Genomic DNA, 22,184 nt, shown 5'->3' with positions numbered 1-22,184 from the left:
ACCTCCGTGGAAAGGGAACCCGCTTCCTATGTAGATAAAAACAGCTTTTTCTAAGGTAACAAAAACACAACGATTCTTATTTTCAGGTTCTTCTACACTAATGAAAACATACATATCAATATTATATTCCATTTCTGCTAATTTAGATCAAACTCAGGAAATGGATCACCAGAATCTCTTTTTTTCTCACTTGCCCTCAGGGCTTCCATAGTACGGCTGTCAAATAGGGGAAAAAGCAAAAAGTACAATATTTCCCTCTGCAATGTAATGAAACAGAAATATAAAGTAGCTTCAAATGGAAATAGTCAAGTAAAGTAGAAGCTTAAATGTAATTAGTTACACTCCACCACTGTATGAGTTAGGCTGTAAAGGCTTTAGGCTGCAACTGAACTGCCATGTAGAGCTATCAATGTGCAAGCTGTCATAAAAAATAATGATAATAGTAACAAGGGAACACTTTATTTGGATAGTCCGCCTACAGATTATTTGTAACATTTCAACTGTTGCTATTTGTCTGTAGATGTTCAACAGATTATCAATAGAGTATAGCCTATGTGACAATTCATGAACATACCCTAACTGAGATGTTTTTTGTGCCTAAACCTAACCAAACCTAGAAAACGCTTTTACTTGTGAAACAGTCGAATTGTTGAATCTTAACTAAGATTGTTTTAAAAAGCATAATGAGGATATTGGCCTTCAGGACCTCACTGAAGAACAATTTGACCGTTGAACTCGGAACAGTGGGAAATATCCCAGTCAGCTCCTCTTGCTGGCCATCAAGCGGCCGGACTGCGAAGTGCAGCATTGAGCGCAGCATCCCTGCCATCTCCGGTCTCTTCCTTTCCTCCCTCTCTCTCCAACCGTCGCCGGGAGCAGTGTGTGTGTGCGTGTGTGTGTGCTGGTATAATCTGACAGCACTCTGGGGCTGCGTTTCCTAAGAAAAGCTCAGCTCTCTCAGTTTTCTGCCCGTCTTATTGCCGCTCTCATTGTCTTTGTCGACAGTGATAAAGAGAGCAGGTACCATCTGTCCATTCCGCCAATTTATTACGAGTTGCCTTTTTTTGTTTGCTGCTCTTCACAGATGTTATGTCAACACTTTTTTGGGTGGTGGTGGGGGGACTCCCGGTTCTAATGGAATTTGTTGTGGCTGTTTTGGTCTCTTCTCTCTTTCAGTTCAACCAGGGGCCTGTTTTTGGAATAAGAAAAGCATTGCTGTTTTCTGACTTTGAGGGAAGAAAGAAGGGACTCCTCTGGAATTTCCTAAGGAATTTATTCGGACAGCTCCGGTAAGTGGACATTTTGATATCAAAAAGCTTAATGATTCAGAATGCATGCAGCTATTTACCATACTGAGTTTATTTATATGGAAAATATAAACAAGCGTATTCTTCTATTTTAATTACAGTTACCGGGGCTTTGCATTCTACCGCCTGGGTATATAGTAAGTAGTATAGACTTTTTTCTGCATCTTCTTATTCTGTGCATTGCAGTTCAAAGCAGCTCATCATGTTTTTGTGTGGAATTGAGTGTCTGGTTTGGTGTCTACTCCAAGTTGTGTGTCGTGCCGCGATGTGAGTAGGTGCCCAGGGTGCATATTTTCGCATATCTTGCAGCTGCGTAATGGATAATGTAAGTTAGCGCACTACGTGCACAGGGTCTGCTGCTCGCCGTTACACTCCAGATGGTGGCGAGATATTTACAGCATTTTTATAGTCATCATCTAGAACACTTACTGCGCTCGGAAACACAGAGCCGTGTTTGCCCCAAACGATGGTCTGGCTGCCCCTCTTTCAAATCTAAGAGGATGCACAAGCACGCACGCAACGATTTCAAATTGTGGGATATTCTGTGTATTAGTTGTAGGACGTGTTGAGAAAGTTTGGTTAAATGTTTGGTCCTGAAAACTGAGGCGGTTTGTTTTTGCATATGTGTGCGCGCGCGCGCGCACGTGCCCAGGGGCTCCTGACTCAGGTGATGTAGACGGTGGGTGGGCTGTGACTCACCTAGTTTACCCATTTTGCTGCTGTTATCTGACAGGCTTTGATGTCAGATTTGACTGGTGATTGACAGTGGATCATGCGCAGTAGTGTGTCAGAAAAGGCCCGTGTTTTTCCTCCAGCCTCTATCACTGCCTGCTATATTTGGAAGTTACCAAATTTCATGATTTATACAACCCTTTCTCTGTGTTAAAGAGTATTTGTCAGACTACTACTGACAAGTGATTCATATATAGCCAATTACCCGTGATTTGCAGTCATACTTTGCAGCCCTAGAAAAAAAAGTGTAAAGCCTCTAAAAGGCAAGATAATGAACTGAAAAGTTTGTGTGCCTCAGTATTTTGTAGCAAGCCAAGCCAAGGAGAAGCAATCGCAAATGAGGGCAAGGACAGCTCACACAGCCAGAGAGATGTGTCTTCCCTGGCTAGTGTGGAGTGACAGAGGGCTAAGTGAGCATGAACACTGAGGAGAGGTAATAGCATTACGGTCTGCCAGTCATGAGGCAGTGCAAGAGATAGGCTACTGTTGCATTTCAAAAAGAACTAAATGGGAAGCACAGAAGGACAGGGAAACTATGACATGAGGTCACTTAGAATGTAACAGCTGAGAACACCCTTACATGGCTCAATAATACACTTTAGCTAGTTTTTAGTTATAATAATCACTGTGTCTTAATATTAAGTTGCTTTGTGCTGTGAGGTCAGCGTTATTGAGAAGGAGGTATCCTTTTTGGACCGTGATTAAGGCTGAATTTAGCATTGCTTCAGTAATGTCACCGTGGGGTTTGAGATTTGCTGATGCAGAGCTTATAAGGCATGCTTTACTTTCTATCTATCTATCTATCTATCTATCTATCTATCTATCTATCTATCTATCTATCTATCTATCTATCTATCTATCTATCTGTGCTTATGTGTTTTTTCCTTAATATTGCAAGGCACTAAGGAATATAGAAACACTGTGGACATTATCCAAAATCTAATTGTGCATCTATGATAAACAATGAATATATAAATATAACAATGCCAGCACTAATAAAATAAACAAATCCAATACCAACAGGAGACAAACACACATCCTCCTCCTTTTTCAAAGTACTATTGCTTGCACAATATATTGCAACATGATGAAATGTTGAAATACAGCAGTTCTTTAGGCTAGTTACCCCCATGTGTAAAGACAGTTTTAAGCACAAGTGGATTTAAATCATTTGCTGTCAGGCGGTGAATTTCTTGCGAAGCTTTCAAGGATTAGTCCCAGGTAAGAAGGTCCCCTGCCATCCTTTACCCCAGCAGCACTCCCATTTTATAAACTGGCAACATTCTGCAATTTTCCTTCGTCTTCCCTTTGAGTGATACTCCCAAAACTACTCGCCAGGCCCACATCAATCACTGTTGGATGGGATTTGAGCAACGGCTAGAAGTAGTAAGCGGGGAAGACAGGTCTGCTTGCTCACAGTTGCACAAGCTCCTCCACAGTGACCCCAAGAGCCACAGCAAGCAGGGCTGGTTAGATAGCCACATTTCTGCTAATCTTTTTCTCCCACTAATTATGCTTTAACATATAGTGGCTCTAGTGCGGCTGTGTTGACAACACACCCACTTTTCTTCTGCCTGCTGCACCTTCCTGGCAAGAAACAGGAGTTAGCTGTAATTGTGGTTTATAAACTTCATCCAGGTGACATAATCAGGGCATGGCTGAGATGGCAAGGGGTTGTCATAACAGCTGCTAATAAATTTATAGCTGTTTTTTTTATCTCAGACTGTCTTACTGTATAGATACATCTTTCTCGGATGATGCACAATGCATACAGTTCACCCTTGCTGAAACTTGCTATATTTTCATACATATAATAATTGATAAGGAATACATGGGTGTATTGAAGAGAACAAATATTGTCCAATTTTCAGCAAAAAAGGTGAAAGCACTACAAATATGGAAGAGTAGCGGCTATATTATCCCTGTGTTTTTACTGTGAGGAACACCTTGATTGCGGTCCAAGCCTCGGCAAGCAGAGTAGCCGACTCCCAGGGGCCATTTTATAATGAGGATGTGCTGTCAGATAATTAGATACACCTGATGCAGGCGTTTTCAGGAAATTTTGATTCATCCAAAAATAAAATGTCTGTGCCTGCCAACATGAAAGCAGGAAAAAATATCCCGCTGTCACACTGCCTCCTCTCCTCTCATGGTGGCAATGTTTTATTTATTTATCCACATCTTAATGCTCTTGGATGAGGCAGGCTTCATTTTTTATGCAAACTAATGCATTAGCTGCCAAACTTTCTTATCTCTTTCTCATCCCATGCAGCCAAGACTCGTATGACAATACAAATCACTCCTCAGAAAGCTGCGCAAACATGCGCGTCACATAACTGTAAATGTGGCCAGTCACATGTCTCTGCAAAATGTGAATAGCACAGGTGTGTATCAGAGGGGCATATTCATCTTCAGACAATGTGTGTGTTTTCCTTCTGTGCTTCCTTGATGATGTTTCAATACAGAAATGAAATGCTTGGAGATTTAGAATTTGATGGATGCGTGCGCAACTACTCTGCCATTTCGTGCACATACCGTATACAGCAAGCAATTAATGATTAATTGAATTCTCTTTCACACCCACACATACAGTACATACGCAGACACGTATTTATTCACAGGCCGATGCACACAAACACAATCTTAAATACAATGTCTTTTTCTTAGCTGTTGATTAGAAAATGCTGCGTGAGATGAAATCCTCTCACCTGTGCTGTTTATTTATCAGGCACATGGCTCCAGTCATAAATCAGACACTCATTAAGTTGTTAAACAACAACTTTTGCCTTCTGCAGGAGACATCAATGCTATTAAGCCTGATGTATGTGACACAGTAGGATGGTGAACCATTGCAGGCTGTGCAGGCTCATGTTATCTAATTAAGAGAGGGTTTTCCCCACATTTTTAACTCTGGTCACACTTTATTTAAAAAGCTCAACGCTAATACTTAAGTTAGTATCAAGTGACTATAAAAACTATTACTTACTACAGAATATAGACGCTGCAGGAAACAAGCAAATGACACAGCTGAAATTTAATTAACGGAGTGTCTTGTCTGGGCAAAGCTGATATTCACTTTCTCTGGGTTAGAGTTGAATCAACAGTAAGCCTTGATAAATGTATGCTAGTTGATTTTGTAATAAGTCAAACAAAAACGTAAAATTAGCCAGTTGAATTTAGTTTGCATGGTATGTATTGGAATAAATGTTATATAAATATAATACATTTTTTTGTCTATTTTTGCCATAAAGTCAAGCATCAGCTATTATCGCTGAGAGGCTGTAAAGTTTTTAAAGGTGCTACTTGAACTGCGCATATCAGAAAAGGCTTTGCTAGTAGCTCGATTTTTTTCTGTAGCAATTGAAAGCGAGACTATGTGGCTTTTGCTAAACTGTGGCCCCAAGTGGCAGTTACTGGATTATGATAAATGCTAAAATATAAGTAACATTAGGACAAATAGAAAAGAGTAATAAAGTCAGTGAACTGATTCAGAATTGTTACACAGTGATATGTAAAGTTTGCTAACATCAGCTAACATTAACCACCATACGCTACTGGTCATACCAGACTGAGTAAGGCTGTAGCACAAAACCCCCTGAAGGTATTGAATTGAACAAAAGTGCATTTTAAGGCTTATTATATAACTTTTAATTTGTAAGAGAAAGAAGGTGTTATTTCGACTTTCAAAAGTTAAGGTGAGTAAATGTGAAGTACATGGATCTACACCCAAATCATTGTTGGCTTAAATCTATTTGTTTTCTCTATTAGAAATATATATTTAGATATCAGGATGAATGATGATGTAAAGATTGCAAGAATTGCAAGGATCAGAAAGATCATAATTCTTTTCCTAAAGCAGATCATCAGAAGGTACAGCTAGACTTCGGCAGCTGTGGTACTGTACAGTACATGTCTGGCAGCAAAAATTAGTTGGTCAGTTTGATCATATCATTTGATCTGGAGCATATTTTCTCCTTGTGAGTCTAACAGCCAACAAGGTTTCCTGGCCTTCCTTCCGTCGCTGGTGATGCAGTAAAAGAAATTCAGCTATGAGCAAGTATCACAATATTTCATGACTGGCAATTGTGTGGTTTAATATGCAGCCCATTTCTAACTCTGCACAGCGTTGAAAGCAATCCTGCAGGGCAAATGCAATAATATTTGACCTAAACAAATGAAATTCTGTAATATTTAAATGTGCTGCTATGATATTTGACTGAATGATAGGATGTTGGTCTACTGTGCAGTAGCCTTGCTGAGTGTACTGTATATTAGCATGGGTGGTAGTTGTTGAAGTTGTATCAGATATTGTTTATTTTAATAGTGCTCTGCTCTATATTAGTGCTTGGCTGTCTTTACAGTACCTTAAACGCATGACAAAGTGACCAAAACATATGGCTGTGCACTGTAATATTCTATTTTTACCTAACGTCTATCTCACAGTAGCAGACTCAATGATGCATGATTTTAAATTCATCTCAGCAGTAAGGGCTGTGGTGGATGCTTCCCTTCTCTGCTTGACTTACTGTATTGTTATTGCCTACAGAAAATCTGTGTCTGTATTGTGCAGTTGAATTTGGAAAAAAACAACAACAAAAAAAACAACAACGTTGCTTTCTCTCTGCGCTAACATGACAGGAACTCAAAAAACTGAAGGATACTGACAAAAGACGAAGGCAAGAGGAGAATGTTATAGATGTGCCTTGAGTCAGAATCCCTGCCTGAACTAATAACTATGCACACTGGGCTGGACACAATATCATGAACATCTGTACGGTATTATACAATCCACTACAACAGCAACGTTAATCACAGCTTAACATTTTTTATAAAGTTGAATTAAAAGCTATATGACACACTCAAAGAAATATGAATATTCATTAGCTACTGTAATATTTATTGCAGTGCTGTTACATTGGATCATTGCACATGCATTCATGATATCATCTTCACCTCTTGAATGTTAGCAGAGCTTACTGGTAGTTCTTTTGATGCGATAGGTGCTAGCTTAGATAACGACTTTCCAAAGAGCAAAGGCCACCGTGATCTTACATCCTGACCTTTTTTTGTAAGCCACATGTACTGCACCACGGGGTGGATATTTTATCTCCATACATGCTATTGGTGTGGCATTCCTCTGCTATCTGGCGCCCTGGAAGATTTCAGAGAGCATTGGTATGTTGAGTATTGCATTATAGTCTACTGGGATATGGAGGCAAAGCAGAAAACAGAAGAGGAGTAATGCAGGCAAGCTGGAGCCAGGGTACTCTGCACAGTTCGATGCTGCTGCCTCTAACTGACATGAACAAGAGAAATCAATTAGACCTACTCGGTTGCTATCCAAGGGACTTCCACCATGGGAAAGGATAGAGCGAATCAAAGCGTTTGGAAAAAACTAAAAAGAAGAGGAAAGTGAACTTGAGTGGCAGTTTGTTGTATTCTTTGTCAGATCAGCCGCCTCTGACCTCAAGATAACATTCATTCTCTCTGTTTTCATCCAGGGCATGCTTATAATTCCAGACACTTTCCCATCTTCTCTCTCTTTTTTTTTTTTACAGTGAGCTTTTACAAAGCCTTCTCTCACTGTCCTTTCAGGTCAGTAATGAGAAAAAAAGAAAGGCTGGCAAAAATATTCCCAAAATTTTGATGAAGCCTTAGTTTAGTTTTACCTGCAGATGCAGAAATATCTGTTTTCCCAGCAGCTTTAGATTTATACTATTATGTTTATATTCATACCTTAGAGCCATTCTAGCAGTTACTTGGAGGTCACTGTGAACAACATCTCCTTTTCCACACCATAACAAGCACCACAGTTTTGTTTTGCTGAAAAGAAAAGAGCAGAACAAGTAAGGGTATTATACAGTTTTAAAAGCTGTATTTAAATCAGGGTTTAGTTTTAGAAAATTCTTTATTTAGTTTTATAGAAAGAATCTCTAAGGTACCTCATGATTAAAAAAAGATTCTTCATATCGAATATGAAATAGTCCAACTTTTGTGGTAGAATCAGTGAGGCTAGTATCCACAGCATATCATTTATTAATAGTATTTTACAGACAGCTAAAGTACAGTCTCACTGTAATTTGAAAATATATGCAGTGCCACGGTAAATGTAGAGATCCACTGAATCCTGCTTCCAAACTTGCCTAAATGGACATTTAAAATCAATGCGAGGATTTCCCAAAGATCACGAGAAAATTATTGTGCATAACTGGCGGAGATGATCGCAAGAGATAAGGCAATTGATGCTTTATGCATATTTCAGTGAATGGAGCTGAGCTCTGTACTGTAAATACTGAGGTTGAGAGTGCACAGCATGGATTTCACAGGACCCAGAGGCCTCATCGTCTTTGATCAGACTGAAAGAGGACACTTTTTGATCAAGCCCTACCTTGGACATTTAAATCAAACACCTGACAGGCACAGCGGCTCTAAGGCTGGCAGATAGGGTGTAATCTCTGCATGTAGGAGAAAGTGGACACCCCTGGAAGTGTGCTAGATACTATTATATTGTACATTTTGAAATCTCCCCTCCCCCCTTCTCCCCTTGATGAATATCTAGCAGTTGGTGAGTTCTACAGAGTGAAAATTCAATTTGACAAAGAAGACCTGTCTCATGGAGTCTGTTAAATGGTTATGATCACATAACGTCTGCAGTATAACAGACCTGGAAGGATTAATGAACAGGAATCCATAACTGTTTTTGTCTGTGTAGCTATTTCTGAATAAATCTGCTATGGAGGAAACTGACATGACAGAGCCGTGAAAATTACAAAGTAGAATTTCAAATTACAGACAAAAAAGAAAGATGATCATGTGCTAATAAAATAATGAAATTTTTTTAACGGCACAAGCTTAGGAAGTTGTGTTCCATCTGTAATCCTGTGTGTGCAGTTAGCTCAGTCCCCTGACAGAGCACACATGTAAACACAGCACCCCCACCTCCCACTCAGCCCTGCTGTAGGTTTGGCTGTGGGTGCTCGGCAGATCCCTCGGCATCATGAGAGAATAACAATGAGGGTTTTGGGAGGGATCAGTTCCCCAGCACAGAGCCATACTGGGTAGGGTTTATGTAAGACCCTGGCTTCCTGAGCTCTATGCCAGTTTAAGATGACAAACAAATGGTACCAAGGAGTACCGACTTGCCAAAGAGGGGGATTGCATCTCTTCATGCTACCCCCACTGCTTCATCCTCCCTTCACTCACACACATCCTCCCTCTGTTTATACACAAGCCTGGTTATGTGTCGTGGCTTGTGATACCAGGTCTCATGCGTATCCATGCAACTTGATGTGTGTTTTCACACCATTTGTTGGCTCTGCAGTACCGTCACCCACTTTGAAGCCACTCCCTTCCCTTATCCTCCTTTTCCTCCCTTTGTTTCCCCCTTCATATGTTCCAATAAAAGAAGGCTGGGATTTGTCAGAACCTATCCTTTCTTCTGTCTGGCTTGTCAACTTTTTTTTTTTTTTTTTAGGTGGGATGCCACGGAAATTCACTCAGCCCTGACACCCCAGTGGTTCTTAAAATGTCAAAACAGGTAGAGGCTGAGGTGTTGTCTTTTTCGATGATTCAATTTATGTTATCATCTGAATTTTCCGTTTTCACATCATGATGTGATTCACGTCATAGCTATACTGCAGCTTGCTGAGGATCTTAATTATCTGTCATTAATTATTAAGGCTTTATAAATAGATCTAGATCTACTTAACCCATTTTGAATATCCCCACTCATGACCTATTTCTGTAGTTATTCCTGCAAAAATCAAGTGTGCAAAAAAGGCAAAACAAGCACTATCGTAGCAACCATGCATACACACAGACCTGCTAAGTGTTCAGAGGTTGCAGAGTTCCTTGACTTTTAACATTGACCACTCAAAAGTGCTAGTCCAACTCAGGTTTAGGCTCGCTGCAACATAATTGCAACCAGCTACTGATAAGATGAGGCACACAGTCCCTTGATGCCAAATGTATTTTTGGAAGTAACTGTGTGTGCTGTCTAAATTTTGCAACAGAATGCATCTGAGTCTGCTGTTTTAATCAGCTACATCTGGACTTTATTGGCTGGAAAAAAACAACAGTGGTAGATACTTAAATATTTATTTTCCTACTGGTTCAGTACCTAGGAGATCATGTCAAGTCCACATATGATGTTGAAAGTTGACTTTCGGAATATCCCAGATGATGGAAAAAACTAAATTAAAAAAAAGAACTGACACAAAGAAAAGGGCAGTTTCTCAATCATTTCCTTCCCCAGACACTACAAAGAAGACATGTTGTATACAGCCTCTTCTGACATGCAGCAGTCCAGAGCAAGGTCTCTCTGTATTCCTGCATAGCACAGAAATATACCATAGATAACATTAGGATCCATTGAGTTGGGAGTAAGGGGAAAATCGATGTAAGGTGAAAATTAAATTTGGCCCAAAAAGCCTTTAGGCAAAGTGCAATTTGAAAACGCATCTTTTATTTCCCCCTGGGTGTCTGATAGCGGCGGGCAGGAGATGGACAGTGGATTTAACCATCATGGAAAAAGGCAGAGGTATGCTATGAGTGAAAGGGAAACACCTCATCTCACTCCTAATGTGCTTCCCCTTTGATTGTCTAATTCGGTTAGGGCCGTGTGTCCCTTATCGGATCATATCAAAGGTCAGAGGCGTCCTGTAGACAAATCAATCTCCTCGTCTGAGGAAGCGCAGAGGAAGCATGGATTGAGGGAGAGCCGATCCATCTAGTGAGCCCAGAAGGTGGATGGGGACAAAGAGAGGTGGGGGCAAGAAAAATTATGGCATCTGCTGCTCGGAGAGAAGTGGGCGAGGAAGGCGAGATTGAACTGTTAACTTGGGGAATGCGATATGCTCAGAGAGGAAAAGAGTTTACATTATTGCTTGCAAGATAAGAGCAATTCTTTGAGAAGACCTGGCATGTTATGGCCTACCTGACTACCAGATAGGCTAGTCGCTGATATATTCTAACAAGGCTGGACTGAACGAGTGTGATTTTGATCCAAAAACAAGAAAAGTTTGAGTGTAGGACTCAAAAGTTTTTCTATAATTACAATATTGACATTTTCATTAAAAAAACAGCTCTCAGGTGGTCACCACTGCCTGACATTATTAGCTCTGTGTTCTAATAGGTGTGATGGCTGCACATCTCCTCATGCATGCCTTCCCTTCATTAATTTGTATTGAGCAAAATCAGTGGTTTGACATAAGCAATACATTATACGGTACAGGAACAAGGTCTTTCATTGACATATTTAATCGGTTGCATCTTATAGGCTGAAATGAGTTGCAGCCTATAAGATGCAGTTTAAAGTAGTTTTCATATTGTTCATATTGTAGTCTTAAGGTAAATGTCAGTTGCTCCATAGAGTTTATTTAATGACAATTGTAATCCAGTCCTCGCTGGGTTTATTTTTTTGCAGTTTAAAACAAGCAATTTGAAGTTGTCACTTAGGGATCTGGGAAAATAGTGATTAGCATTTGTCACTTTTTTCTGGTATCAAACACTAAATGATTGAGTAATGAGTAATTGGTAATCATTAGTTGAAGCCCTATCACAGTGAGTGATATGCTGCCTTTTGGGACGTCCATGAAAGGTTGTTCATGAGAAACACTGCTGGAGTGAAACCACTCTATCATTCCTCTCATTCCTCATCACACTGAATATTTTTAACCAATACTCCAGACCTCTTAGAATGCCCATTAACAAATAGTCATAATTAAACCAACGATGCATAAGCTCAGTAGTGGTGGGCAGCAGTCCTCGGCAAAGTTTATAGGTGAGTATAAATCATCCACAGTTTAATGCCAACAAGATGTTTAATTTTGTACCCCTCAGTGCATAATAAGTTAAATTAGCCTCAGTCCTGCACAGAGAAGCACATGCAGAATGGACCTGGGTTGCACTCTGGTCTCCCTGTATTAAAAGGCAACAGTGTATTTCCTCCTCCAAGATTAAAACTCACTGTGTAATAACTCACCAGAGCCTTCCCTCCAGACACCGTTGCGACGGTTTAGCGTGAGATAATGTTTGCTCAAGCAACTCTCAATGAGATTCAGCGCTCTGGTGACACCATTACTCTAAGCTCATTGCCTAGTCAGGTTGGGTGGGCCTACCCTGCCTCAAAAAGTCAAAGCACAGAGGCGCCAGAAGAGAAAGCACCTCTCGAGACAGATTACACGTCTGTGGACAAGCGAATAGGCTTGCACTTTACCTCTGCCTGAGACAAGCGTGTTATTATCTTTGTTTTGGGTTTTTTTCCCCCACGCTCTTGCCAGTCATGTAATGCATCCAGGACAAGATGCCCGCCCGGCCGCACGAGCAGGTGGACGACAAGGCAGCTTACACATTTTCACTAATTGCAGGCAGTCAGTGAAACATATCTGAAATGAAGATGATGGCACAAGCCTGCAGAGGAAGTCAAAGCAGCCTAGGCCCGAGCCAAAGTGTTTTAAATGGATTACACCAGTGTGTCATTGCGATTACACGCTCCTCGCAGCGACCACGACAAGATGAATTGTATTTTATGGCTTTACAGCAGATCTTTTTTCTTTCTTTTCTCCTCCAACTTGAATGCATTTTTACCCTCTACTATGTAGCGTGGTCTGAATATGGGATTGTTTTTGCCTTTGAACTACCTCACAAATAGTTCATCTGCTACTTTTCCTTAAAGTGACATTTTCTGTTTATCTCAGAGTGGAGTGGCTGACTGAGAAACCATGTGTATGTATACATTTTCATGCTTTGTGAATAATATTTCAGACTTATTTCGGCTTGTTTTGTATGGCAGAAACACTAGAACTCACCCTCCTTTTGCTCCATACATCATAGCATTTCAAAACATGCTCTTGGCAGTGAACCTTAAAGGGCCTGGGAAAATGATATATATAAATACATACAGCAGTTTTTCTCTATATGTCTAGATACTGTAGATCTAATCATTCACACCATGTTTAATAATAATAATGTCTTATCTTTCCCTTCCTTGTCAGTGTAACATATCACTGCAGCCACGTCATTTACATGGCTGGGCATGTTCAGCACAGCAGCAATTTACACTGTGTACCATGTGTCATAAACCTCATTGATAAAACATGATTTAATAACAGTGCTTCATGATTGTCCTCCAATCCCGATTTCATCTCTACACAACATCAGCAGAAATGGGGAGGTGTATGTGTTTCAGAGTCAGAGAGTGTGTGTGTGTGTGTGTGTGTGTGTGTGTGTGTGTGTTTGTGTGTGAGGTTATGTCTGTAGGGAGTCCATTAAGTAGGGAAAGGGCAGGGGGTTAAACACTCGAGAACTCTGCCATGACCCAGAAGAACGTATGTTCAAACCAAGTGCCAAAAACTGCAGTTCATCGAATGGCCACTTGAGGCTGGCTCCAAAAGTGAGTCAATCCCCATTAACCCCCATGATAAAATGCCTAAAATGACTTTACAGCAGAAATAAACATGTTTACAGCCTGGTACAAAAAACGGTTTTGGTCTTTAAAGCTAATTTCCCCATTCTTGACAACCGTGAGGGGGGTGAATTTTTTTATAACTCACCCGCTTAAATTATATTAAGGCTTAGGCTGCTTTTCATTAGTAGTTCCACTTCCCCTCAGCCCTTGGTATTACGTACCAGCATACGTCGCCAGGAGGCCACTTGGAGAGTAGAGGGGAAGTGGGCGGGAGAGGAGCGGGGGATTTAAATGGAATGCACCTGCCCTTGTACACTTTCAGACCAAACTATCAAAAATATAAATTTGCCCACTTTGAGCTTCACAACAGCTCTTCAGAAACCTATGGGTGACGTCACAGACACTACGGTCATGTTTTATACAGTCTATGGTTCAAACACACACACAACACACACTACTTTACGGCATGTCACTTATCAGCATTACAGCAACAAAGTAACCCTTCTTACTAAACCAGCAACTTGGAGTTGCACTGCCTTTCTACTTCCTCTAGTTCTGTGCTGTACACTCTTAGTGAGACTTATGGAGGCACACTGTTTTCAGCCAGTGTGATGTGGGGGTGTATTACATCTGGTACTGTACTGGCGGAAATAACCCCTTGCACAGGCGCAGGCAGAAACTGTGAGACTTGTATGTCTGTATGAAGTTATCGGAGATAGAAGGTGTGAAGTTGTACACTGCTAAGTAGTCTACATACTGTGTTGGAAATGGGCTGGGATGTAGAAGTGAATGGGGATGGAGTCTGCTTTAAAATAATCAAAATAAAGGTCACATTTTTTTCTTTTCCCCCTAATTTTCTTTATTTATAAAAAATTATTTATAGAACTTCAGATTTGTTGTCATGGTAACGGTAATGTAAGGCAGTTGCATTTTACAAAGTCATAAACTGCCTTACCTTTATCCATGATTTTTCCATCTATGAGTTGAATCCAAAATGCTTCCCCACATTAATTCTCGTTTAACATAGCTTGCTAGTTTAGCAAGCTAGTTTAGTTTTTTTTTTGCGTTAACAAAAGATCAGAATAGTTTGAATTTGAATAGATCATTACAGATCAAATATTTATCTTTTCCCCACGTTCGAACGGTAGTTTAAATTTTGAATAAAAAGTGGCAACCCTAATATGTATATGGCCCTTGCACATACAAAGTGGTGGCACTTTTTCATACTGTAATAATGCCTTGCAAAGATACAGTACAATTAAATAAGTCCATGTTAAGACAACAACTGGCTAATATGTAATTGATTGGGTAAATTACAATATTACGCAGGTATATTTCACCCTGTGCTTCACAGAGATCTGCCTATGCTGCCCTCAGCACTGAAACAATCCCTCCCTTCTACAGGACTTAATGCTCTTACTGGGTTTTATATCAGAGAACACACGTACTCCTCAAGCTAATCATAGCACTAGCGTCTATGAAATTCGATCAGTCTTAACAATGACTATTGTACGCTCCTATTGAGTACCATACAAATTAGCCTCTGTGCTGGTGGCCAGTAGGACAATGTATTCTGCTGGCTTTATCACATCTTGCCCCGGCCTACTATTAATCTTGTGGACTGTATGGGATGAATTAATGCACTGAGGGATTTGTAATGCTATGGATATGGATTACATTGTCTAACAGTATATTTGAAATGGTCTCTGAATGTAATTCCTGTGGACTGAGATTAAATTCAGCTGATGAGAGTCTGATGTAACAAACCACATTATTATTGCCCTTGTCAGTCTGTTGTGGATGGCAAAATGAAGCAGTGCTCCCCATAATCCTGTTCATCTACAAGAGGTCTGCATCTGTGATTGAATTTCACAAGTACAGTTGGTGGGGATTGGCTGGAAAGTGATTGCCATTTAGCTCAATATGTCCACTGCAGACTCCTGGCTCTCACCTTTGAGCTCTTTTTTTACTCGGTTTCTCTCCTAATTCTACTTCTTTGGCTTGCGAATGAACATTTTACAAATTTATGAACTATTCACCACTGTGTAACCATGAACTGCCCATACTGAAAGGGTAGGAGGCCATGAAGAATGTAACATCTAGAGGAACTTCTCCCTCTACCAATCAAACAGACTACCCACAGGGATGTCTAGACTGTGGCTGCTCTCTGTCCTCCCTCAGTTTTTCTACTGCATTACATCAGATTACCGTGTCATAGTGCAGCTTCTCTTAATGCTCCCTGCACTGTATAATCATTACTAGTCTTATCTAATCTAAAGTGATTTTTTTCCTGCTCATAATTGAAAATTATGTTCTCAAATGACTTGTTAAGTGTTGCACATTTTCTCCCCCACACTGAAGGCATTTCCTCCCACTTTTTTAACAGTCACATTAAGAGACGTTAATGTGTCATGTGCATTCCAAGCATCTGCACTCAGTAGAGGCAATTTTGAAAACAGTGGCACGCTAGAAAAAATCTGCACCCCTGACTGCACCTAGCTAACAACGCTCACACCTCTGCAATAATGTGGTTTCGTTTTTTGGATTATTCCTGTTTACCTCTTTCACCCATGGTGGCATGGCAAGGACAACTGCTTGTAGCTTCTCGTGGATTCTGGCAGGCCAGTGTGCGCTACCAGCTATGGTGATTTTCAAGCCAGGGAAGATGAGAAAATAAATTAGCATTCAGCTCCAGGCTGTGCCACAATTGTGGTGGAGCATCTCCAAAGAGAAACACAGGCATCCACTTTTAAACTCACATTTTAATAAAGTGTAGTAATGATTCACCAGCGACTCTTCCCCCTCCCTCTCGCGCCACCTCTGCTCCCTTAGATGCTCAAACGCACGAGAAACGGGTGGTGTCATGTCTTAAGAGGGAAAAAATGATCCAACATTTAACATTGAGCTTGCTACTCGCCCCACTGAGCCAATGAATTTTTTATAAACTGTCCCCAGAGGTTCGTAAACATTGAGAGAGAGAGAGAAAGAGCAACAAAGACTGAGTGAGCGACAGAGACAGGCAAGGGGGGCGGAGGGGGTCCCATTTCAGGGTCCTTACAAGATGTTTTCTTGCATCAAGCATGCATGGACACCTGCTGTGGCTGAACTTACAGGGAGGTGGCAGCACATGCTCCATGGTAGCTGTAAACAAGGCTGCGTCACTCCGTGTTTTTCAGCGCTTAGTGCTGACCCCGCCATCCATTTGGCCCTACTTTATGATTACCATAAATGCCTGGATTGCCTACATAAAAATGTGGAGTGGAGATGAGGGCCTCCGCTTCCATTAGTGGCCTCTTTTTACTGGAAGGGCCAAGTGTGTCCCCTGGGTAAGGCCAAAACTCTCACTGTCCTCTACAGTCTGTCAAATAGACTGTAATCAAGGACTGGGCTAAGTGCATGACTGTGCTGATAGTGATGTTCATAAAATGATTATTCATAGAGAATACACTGAGTGTGTGTTAGAGAGGTAATAGGGGGCAGGAGTGTTTCCACACAAAGAGATTATCCTTGAAAAATTAAAGCTCAATTAGAGAAAACTGAAAAAAAATTAGTATTTTGCTAAATTCTTGAATATCCTCCAGCCAATCCAGAATTTTGAGTTGCAGAATGCTGAATTGCTTTCTAGAAATTAGTGGTGCTTTAATTGATTGTTTTCAGACAAAAAAGGCAACAAAAAACAAACAAACATGGATGTTGTTCATTTTATATACAGTATAGCTGTCCACTATGGTCAACCATTCAAGACTTAGCCCAAAAACATTTACAAAAACCTAAAAATTTCATGAAAAATATTAAAGCATATGTGAAAATTTGTGTTTTTTAAATAATGGGGAACTAATGAAGGCAATAACATGAAGGGCAGGAAGCTGTCAGCTATAGGCACATGGTGCATTGTAACTCATGCCTCATAGATTTTTCAGATCATTTAATCATTTGGGAGTATGAGTCCAACTCAGTTTTAATATCATCAATTGTGCGGAAATGTCCAGGGGAGCATCGGGTTGTAAGGTCTTGCTGAGACAGTACATATAATAAAATTGCCTTGTCTTATTCAGGGATTTGAGTTTCAATTTGATCTCATTCTGTTTGTTTAGAGAAAGCAACTTTTCTAGAGATAAATCAGCGAGGAAGAAATATATAGAAATCCAAACAATAATTCAAAGGTTGCACTGCATACAGATTTGCAATCAACTAAAAATACATTCAAACAACACAGTATAGCAACCGTTGTGATTAGCATCGACTGTGCAGAAAAGCACATTTGCTTTTTCTTAAAGTGGAGAGATTAAATGTGAACTCCCATAGGAACTCAGGGGAAAGCGGCAAAATAATATATGCGGGTGGGAGAAAAAATCTATTATGAGCATGATGACAAGAGATCAATGTTGATTCTTATTCCCAGTGACAGTCTGAAACTAATATACTCATTAGCGTTAATGCCTCCGTGATATAAATTGAACAGGTTGTATTTTTAATAGTCCTGCTACTGTCTGTACTGGGTAAAGAGCGGTTTTCTATGAGCCGAATCTGTCATGTGTCCTTGGGCATCAGTGGCTAACAGTGGGGTGAAATTGGATAGCTGTAGTGAAAATTGTAGAGGGAATTGTGCTATATTGTACATCTTGAAAATATCTTTATTTTGCGCTGCTGCATCCTCACTGGATGGTAGTGTATTAGGAGAAAATTTTGACAAGCAAGAAGAACACCTCATTTGGTGTGCTTTCACTAGTTTACCTTCACCATAATGTGTGTAAATACAGATTTAGCAGCTAATTGAAAAATCAAATCTGAAGACTAATTACGTTTTTCTTTTTCTTACAATTCAGCCATTGAGCTGTTTTTCTTCTGGACAAAAACACAGTTTTTCAGTAATGGACAAACCAAACCAAACACTCGCTCTAGATAGGGCCTTTTGCATTTTTCGCAGCCACCATAGTTTCTCCTACATGCCTGGAAAGGGAGCGTGAGGCGAGCAGTATTCAAATAGTTGCAAACTGCAAACTAAATCCTACACAGTGGACCTTTAAAGAAAGCAGAATGGGAAGTATGGCTTTTATTTCTGAATAAACCTATAATAAATAAACCTTAGAAAAGCCCAGTTACGGTATCTATGCTAGCAATTATCAAGCTTAAAACACCTTTCCTATTACGAGATAGGAAGTGGCTGTAAGCTATATATGTAGTTTACATCTAGTTCTCATTTTGATTCTGTTACGTCTAGTACCAACCAATATCACCTGACTTGTATTTGATATTCTTTATGCGCCTACCTAGATTTTTTGCACCCTACCCTTATGTGTCATCACATAATCAGTTGTTCATTGTTAAATTATCAATCATGTAAGACAAGATGTGGTCCAAAGGAGTGTTGGGAGGAAAACAACTGCTGGAAGGAGAAACAGCTAAGCTGCTGAGGCTGGAAAGTTCTTCACAGCTACTGCTGGCCAACAACAACAAGAAAGCCAAGAGCTAGGATTTAAAAGAAACAAAAAATTTGTGGCACATACTAGAGCTGATGTCTAATGAGTGAATGCAATATCCTGCATTTTGGAGACATGTATTTGTAATATAACGGTCAGTAGATTGCATCATTAGCAAAGAACTGTCAGCACTGTGGCCAGTTCTGCACATCACATGCAACTGACGTGATTTACTGTACAGTTCGATGCCAAGCTGAGCTTGAAGTTTTGAGACTATCTATTCATTTAACTGACATTTAAAGATAATTAGGCTTATAATTAGAAATGAGGCACAGATAAGAGGAGCAAGCCAAGGTTTTCGCAAAAGTGTGAATAATCAAGGTGTTCAGTTGGAACATTAATACAGCAAATAATATATAAAACATAAAGGCAATGACAATATTTTTGTATTATATTATATTATTTTTTTTGCCTGATTTGGGGGCTGAATCTTACAGTATTTTGTCAATAAACCTTTTTGACAGTGTAATTAGTCATTTGTTGAAAAATCAGGCCACACTTATACTGAACAGTCACCATACTCGAACACACTGAATGTTCACTATAGCAAAGCATTGTATGAATGTATTCATACTCATTATTACAAGCTCGACTTTTGTATTCGGACAGACCATTACTTAAAGAAACTTCCCTAAAAGAATGAGCGCAAGTGACTGCTCAGACCCATAAGCCTGCAGCTCTGTGTTTTGCCGACCCAAGACAAATAGTCTACAGTCACACCTTCCGACAGAGAAAAAGCATGTCACTAGATTCCACTGCTGGTTCAGTTACAGAGGCCCGGCTTACAGATCGATATGAGCCTGCCAATGACAATGTCTGTGTTAATGCTTCAGTCCGCTGCTGCATTCTCCCTCTCAAAGCCATTTTGGCAATCCTTACCTCTAATTACATATGCATTCTTTGTTTTCTCTCTGTCCATTCTCTGCAACAAGCTTATAACAAGGGCTAAAACGCTTTCATTCCCTCATTTCACTCACTGCCAATGAATTGATGAAATATTCATTTAGTTATGCCAAGAATGCCAAGTCGGAGTTTTGAGTGTGACAAGTGCTAATACTGAAATGAGGGGTTGTGTAATTGTGTGCTTTCTGCCGCATCATAATCATGTGCTTGTGTCTAATAGCAGTTGTGTCCCAAGTCAGCCACCTAGTACCTGGGTTTGTGCAGATAGATGTGCAGAGAGGATGGCGAAATTAAGAACAAAAGAAAGATGGAAGATGCATAAGGGGAGACAAAAAAGGGAACAAAGAAGAGAAGAGAAAAAGGAAGAAATATATTTCTGTGGGTATGAATAATTCAGACGTCTCCAAGAAGCAGCCACGTTATTGCTGCTGTTGTGCTCTTGTATCTTCAATTCTGACTTTTTCCCCCCATATTTTCCACTTGAATTGCAATATGACTTAATCTTTCATGGACTGGTTGTGTTTCATGACCCCAAAACAAGATGAATGCAAACGTCCCTGTAGAAATCCAATAGATGGAAGTTGTCACTATGAAAACTTTTAATGAACACGTGCAATTTTGGAGAATGGGAGTCGTCATGAACTGTAGCCATGATTTAAAACCCTTGAAACTAATAACGTAATAATAATAACCTTAGCTTTTGGATCTGTGACAGCACTTAAAAAATGCCTTTAATGTTGTTAGTCTAGTTCAGTGATTGACAGGTAGGCATTCTGCCCTTTGATCAGCAGCAGGTTGGCAAGTTGATCCTCCCACTATGATTGCTGTGCGACAAATGCATGCACACACACATGTTTGGTTTCTATTGTACATGGCAGATGCTTTTTTCATTAAACAAACTAATCAAAAATAGAATATTTTCGTATTTTTGATTTTGTATGTTATTATTCACAACTAGTTCTGTGCTACAGTTCATACATTTTATCAATATCAAAAACAGTAGGGTACAAGGTAAAGAAAAATCACTCTGCCACAAAGCCTTTGGCTCTCCACTGTTGCATCCAGCAGGCTTTGTGTTCACCACCTCAGCTGTGAGCCTGTGTTTGTCTAACAGAGCTGTGCCAGCAGAGAGGGACTGTATGTTAGAGGAGGCATTTTGTGCATGCTTGTGTGCCTTCATATCTGTTTGCACATTCTCACTGAAATTCAGTATTTTTGGGAATTAAAGTGGAAATAAAGACATTCATATTGACTTTAAAGGCCCAATGAATGCCCCCTTCTTTAAGGTAAAGATAAACTAATAAATCTAAATAATGATAGCAGGGCCCATGTAGTATGCCCTACTTGTTTTGGAACTAATGAATATATTTTAAGTATGAGGTATACTCTCTCAGCAGGTAGAGTTTCAGTGAGCTTTAATAATGGCCAATCACTTCAGCTCCTGTCATCGCCTTTAAAAGCTGCAGACAGTTTCCTAATGAGCCGAGAGGAGAGTCCAGGCCAGCTTGTGGTCGCCATGTCACAAGGCACGCATGCTTAGTACAGTAGAGCTGAAACAACAGATTAATGAATTAGTGCATCATCAGAGAATGGTGGTGAGTGCGCATGCGCCAACGTGCATGCTGCCTCTTGCCATAGCTCTGTCTCGTCACCTTACTTTTTCCAGCTTTTAGCTTTCCTTTTTCTTCCAAACTTGAGTAACTTGCGTGTAAGTATAATTTAAACTACGCTCTTTACGAAAATGAGAGTAGAGTGTTTTTTGGTACTTTTTTTTGTCGTGGTACTTCTTCTCCTGCTACTCGGTCAGGGCACCGCTGCAGATCAGCTGTTTGGCCGCATTGTTTACACCAGGGAACAGGTGGTCGCGTTGAAGCCGAGCGGCATGGCGCTCAGGACAACCGATGTCCCCACTGAGATCTGGAGGAGGACACACTGAGGATGCAGAGGTGGAACGAAGCGGCAAGGGAGGAGAGAGGGGTCCAGACAAAAGAGACGTAAGAACAAGAGATTTAAGCCGTTTAAGTCGTTAACAACAGATGATGTAACCCTGGTCATGTTACTGTCAAGCAGAGTTTCTGTAGCCCGGACATTGAACTGTTAACTGTGGGACTCTGGCCTTGTTATATGCCACATGAATTCTCACATGTCATTGTTGTGGCTGTTTACATCCCCCCCTCTGCTAACCCGGCAACGGCATTCACACCGCCATAGCACAACTCCAGACTCAACACCTGAGTGCACTCATATTAATCTCAGGTGACTTCAACCATGTCAGTGTTTCAACAACACTGACTAATTTCACCCAGTATATGAGTTGTCCTACTAGAGAGGAGAGGACACTGGACCTGCTTTATG

General features: G+C 40.4%; 1 long non-coding RNA gene across 2 annotated transcripts in view; it reads left to right on the top strand.

Annotated features, from left to right (window-relative positions):
* The first annotated feature begins 599 nt into the window (after window positions 1-599).
* LOC122870044 overlaps window positions 600-22,184 on the top strand; it is a 156,137-nt gene continuing 134,552 nt past the window's right edge. The window contains exons 1-4 of one of the 2 annotated variants that reach the window (XR_006376486.1): window positions 600-1,020; window positions 1,177-1,289; window positions 1,409-1,444; window positions 9,514-9,576. This is a non-coding gene — a long non-coding RNA (uncharacterized LOC122870044). The remainder of the gene's footprint in view (window positions 1,021-1,176; window positions 1,290-1,408; window positions 1,445-9,513; window positions 9,577-22,184) is intronic. The other variant, XR_006376485.1, reaches the window with a different exon arrangement.

The sequence above is a fragment of the Siniperca chuatsi genome, linkage group LG22, assembly GCF_020085105.1.
Source record: "Siniperca chuatsi isolate FFG_IHB_CAS linkage group LG22, ASM2008510v1, whole genome shotgun sequence".
In the NCBI taxonomy this organism is placed as follows: domain Eukaryota; kingdom Metazoa; phylum Chordata; class Actinopteri; order Centrarchiformes; family Sinipercidae; genus Siniperca; species Siniperca chuatsi.
Note: the sequence above shows the minus strand (reverse complement) of the source record. Positions and strands in the feature narration are given on the sequence as shown.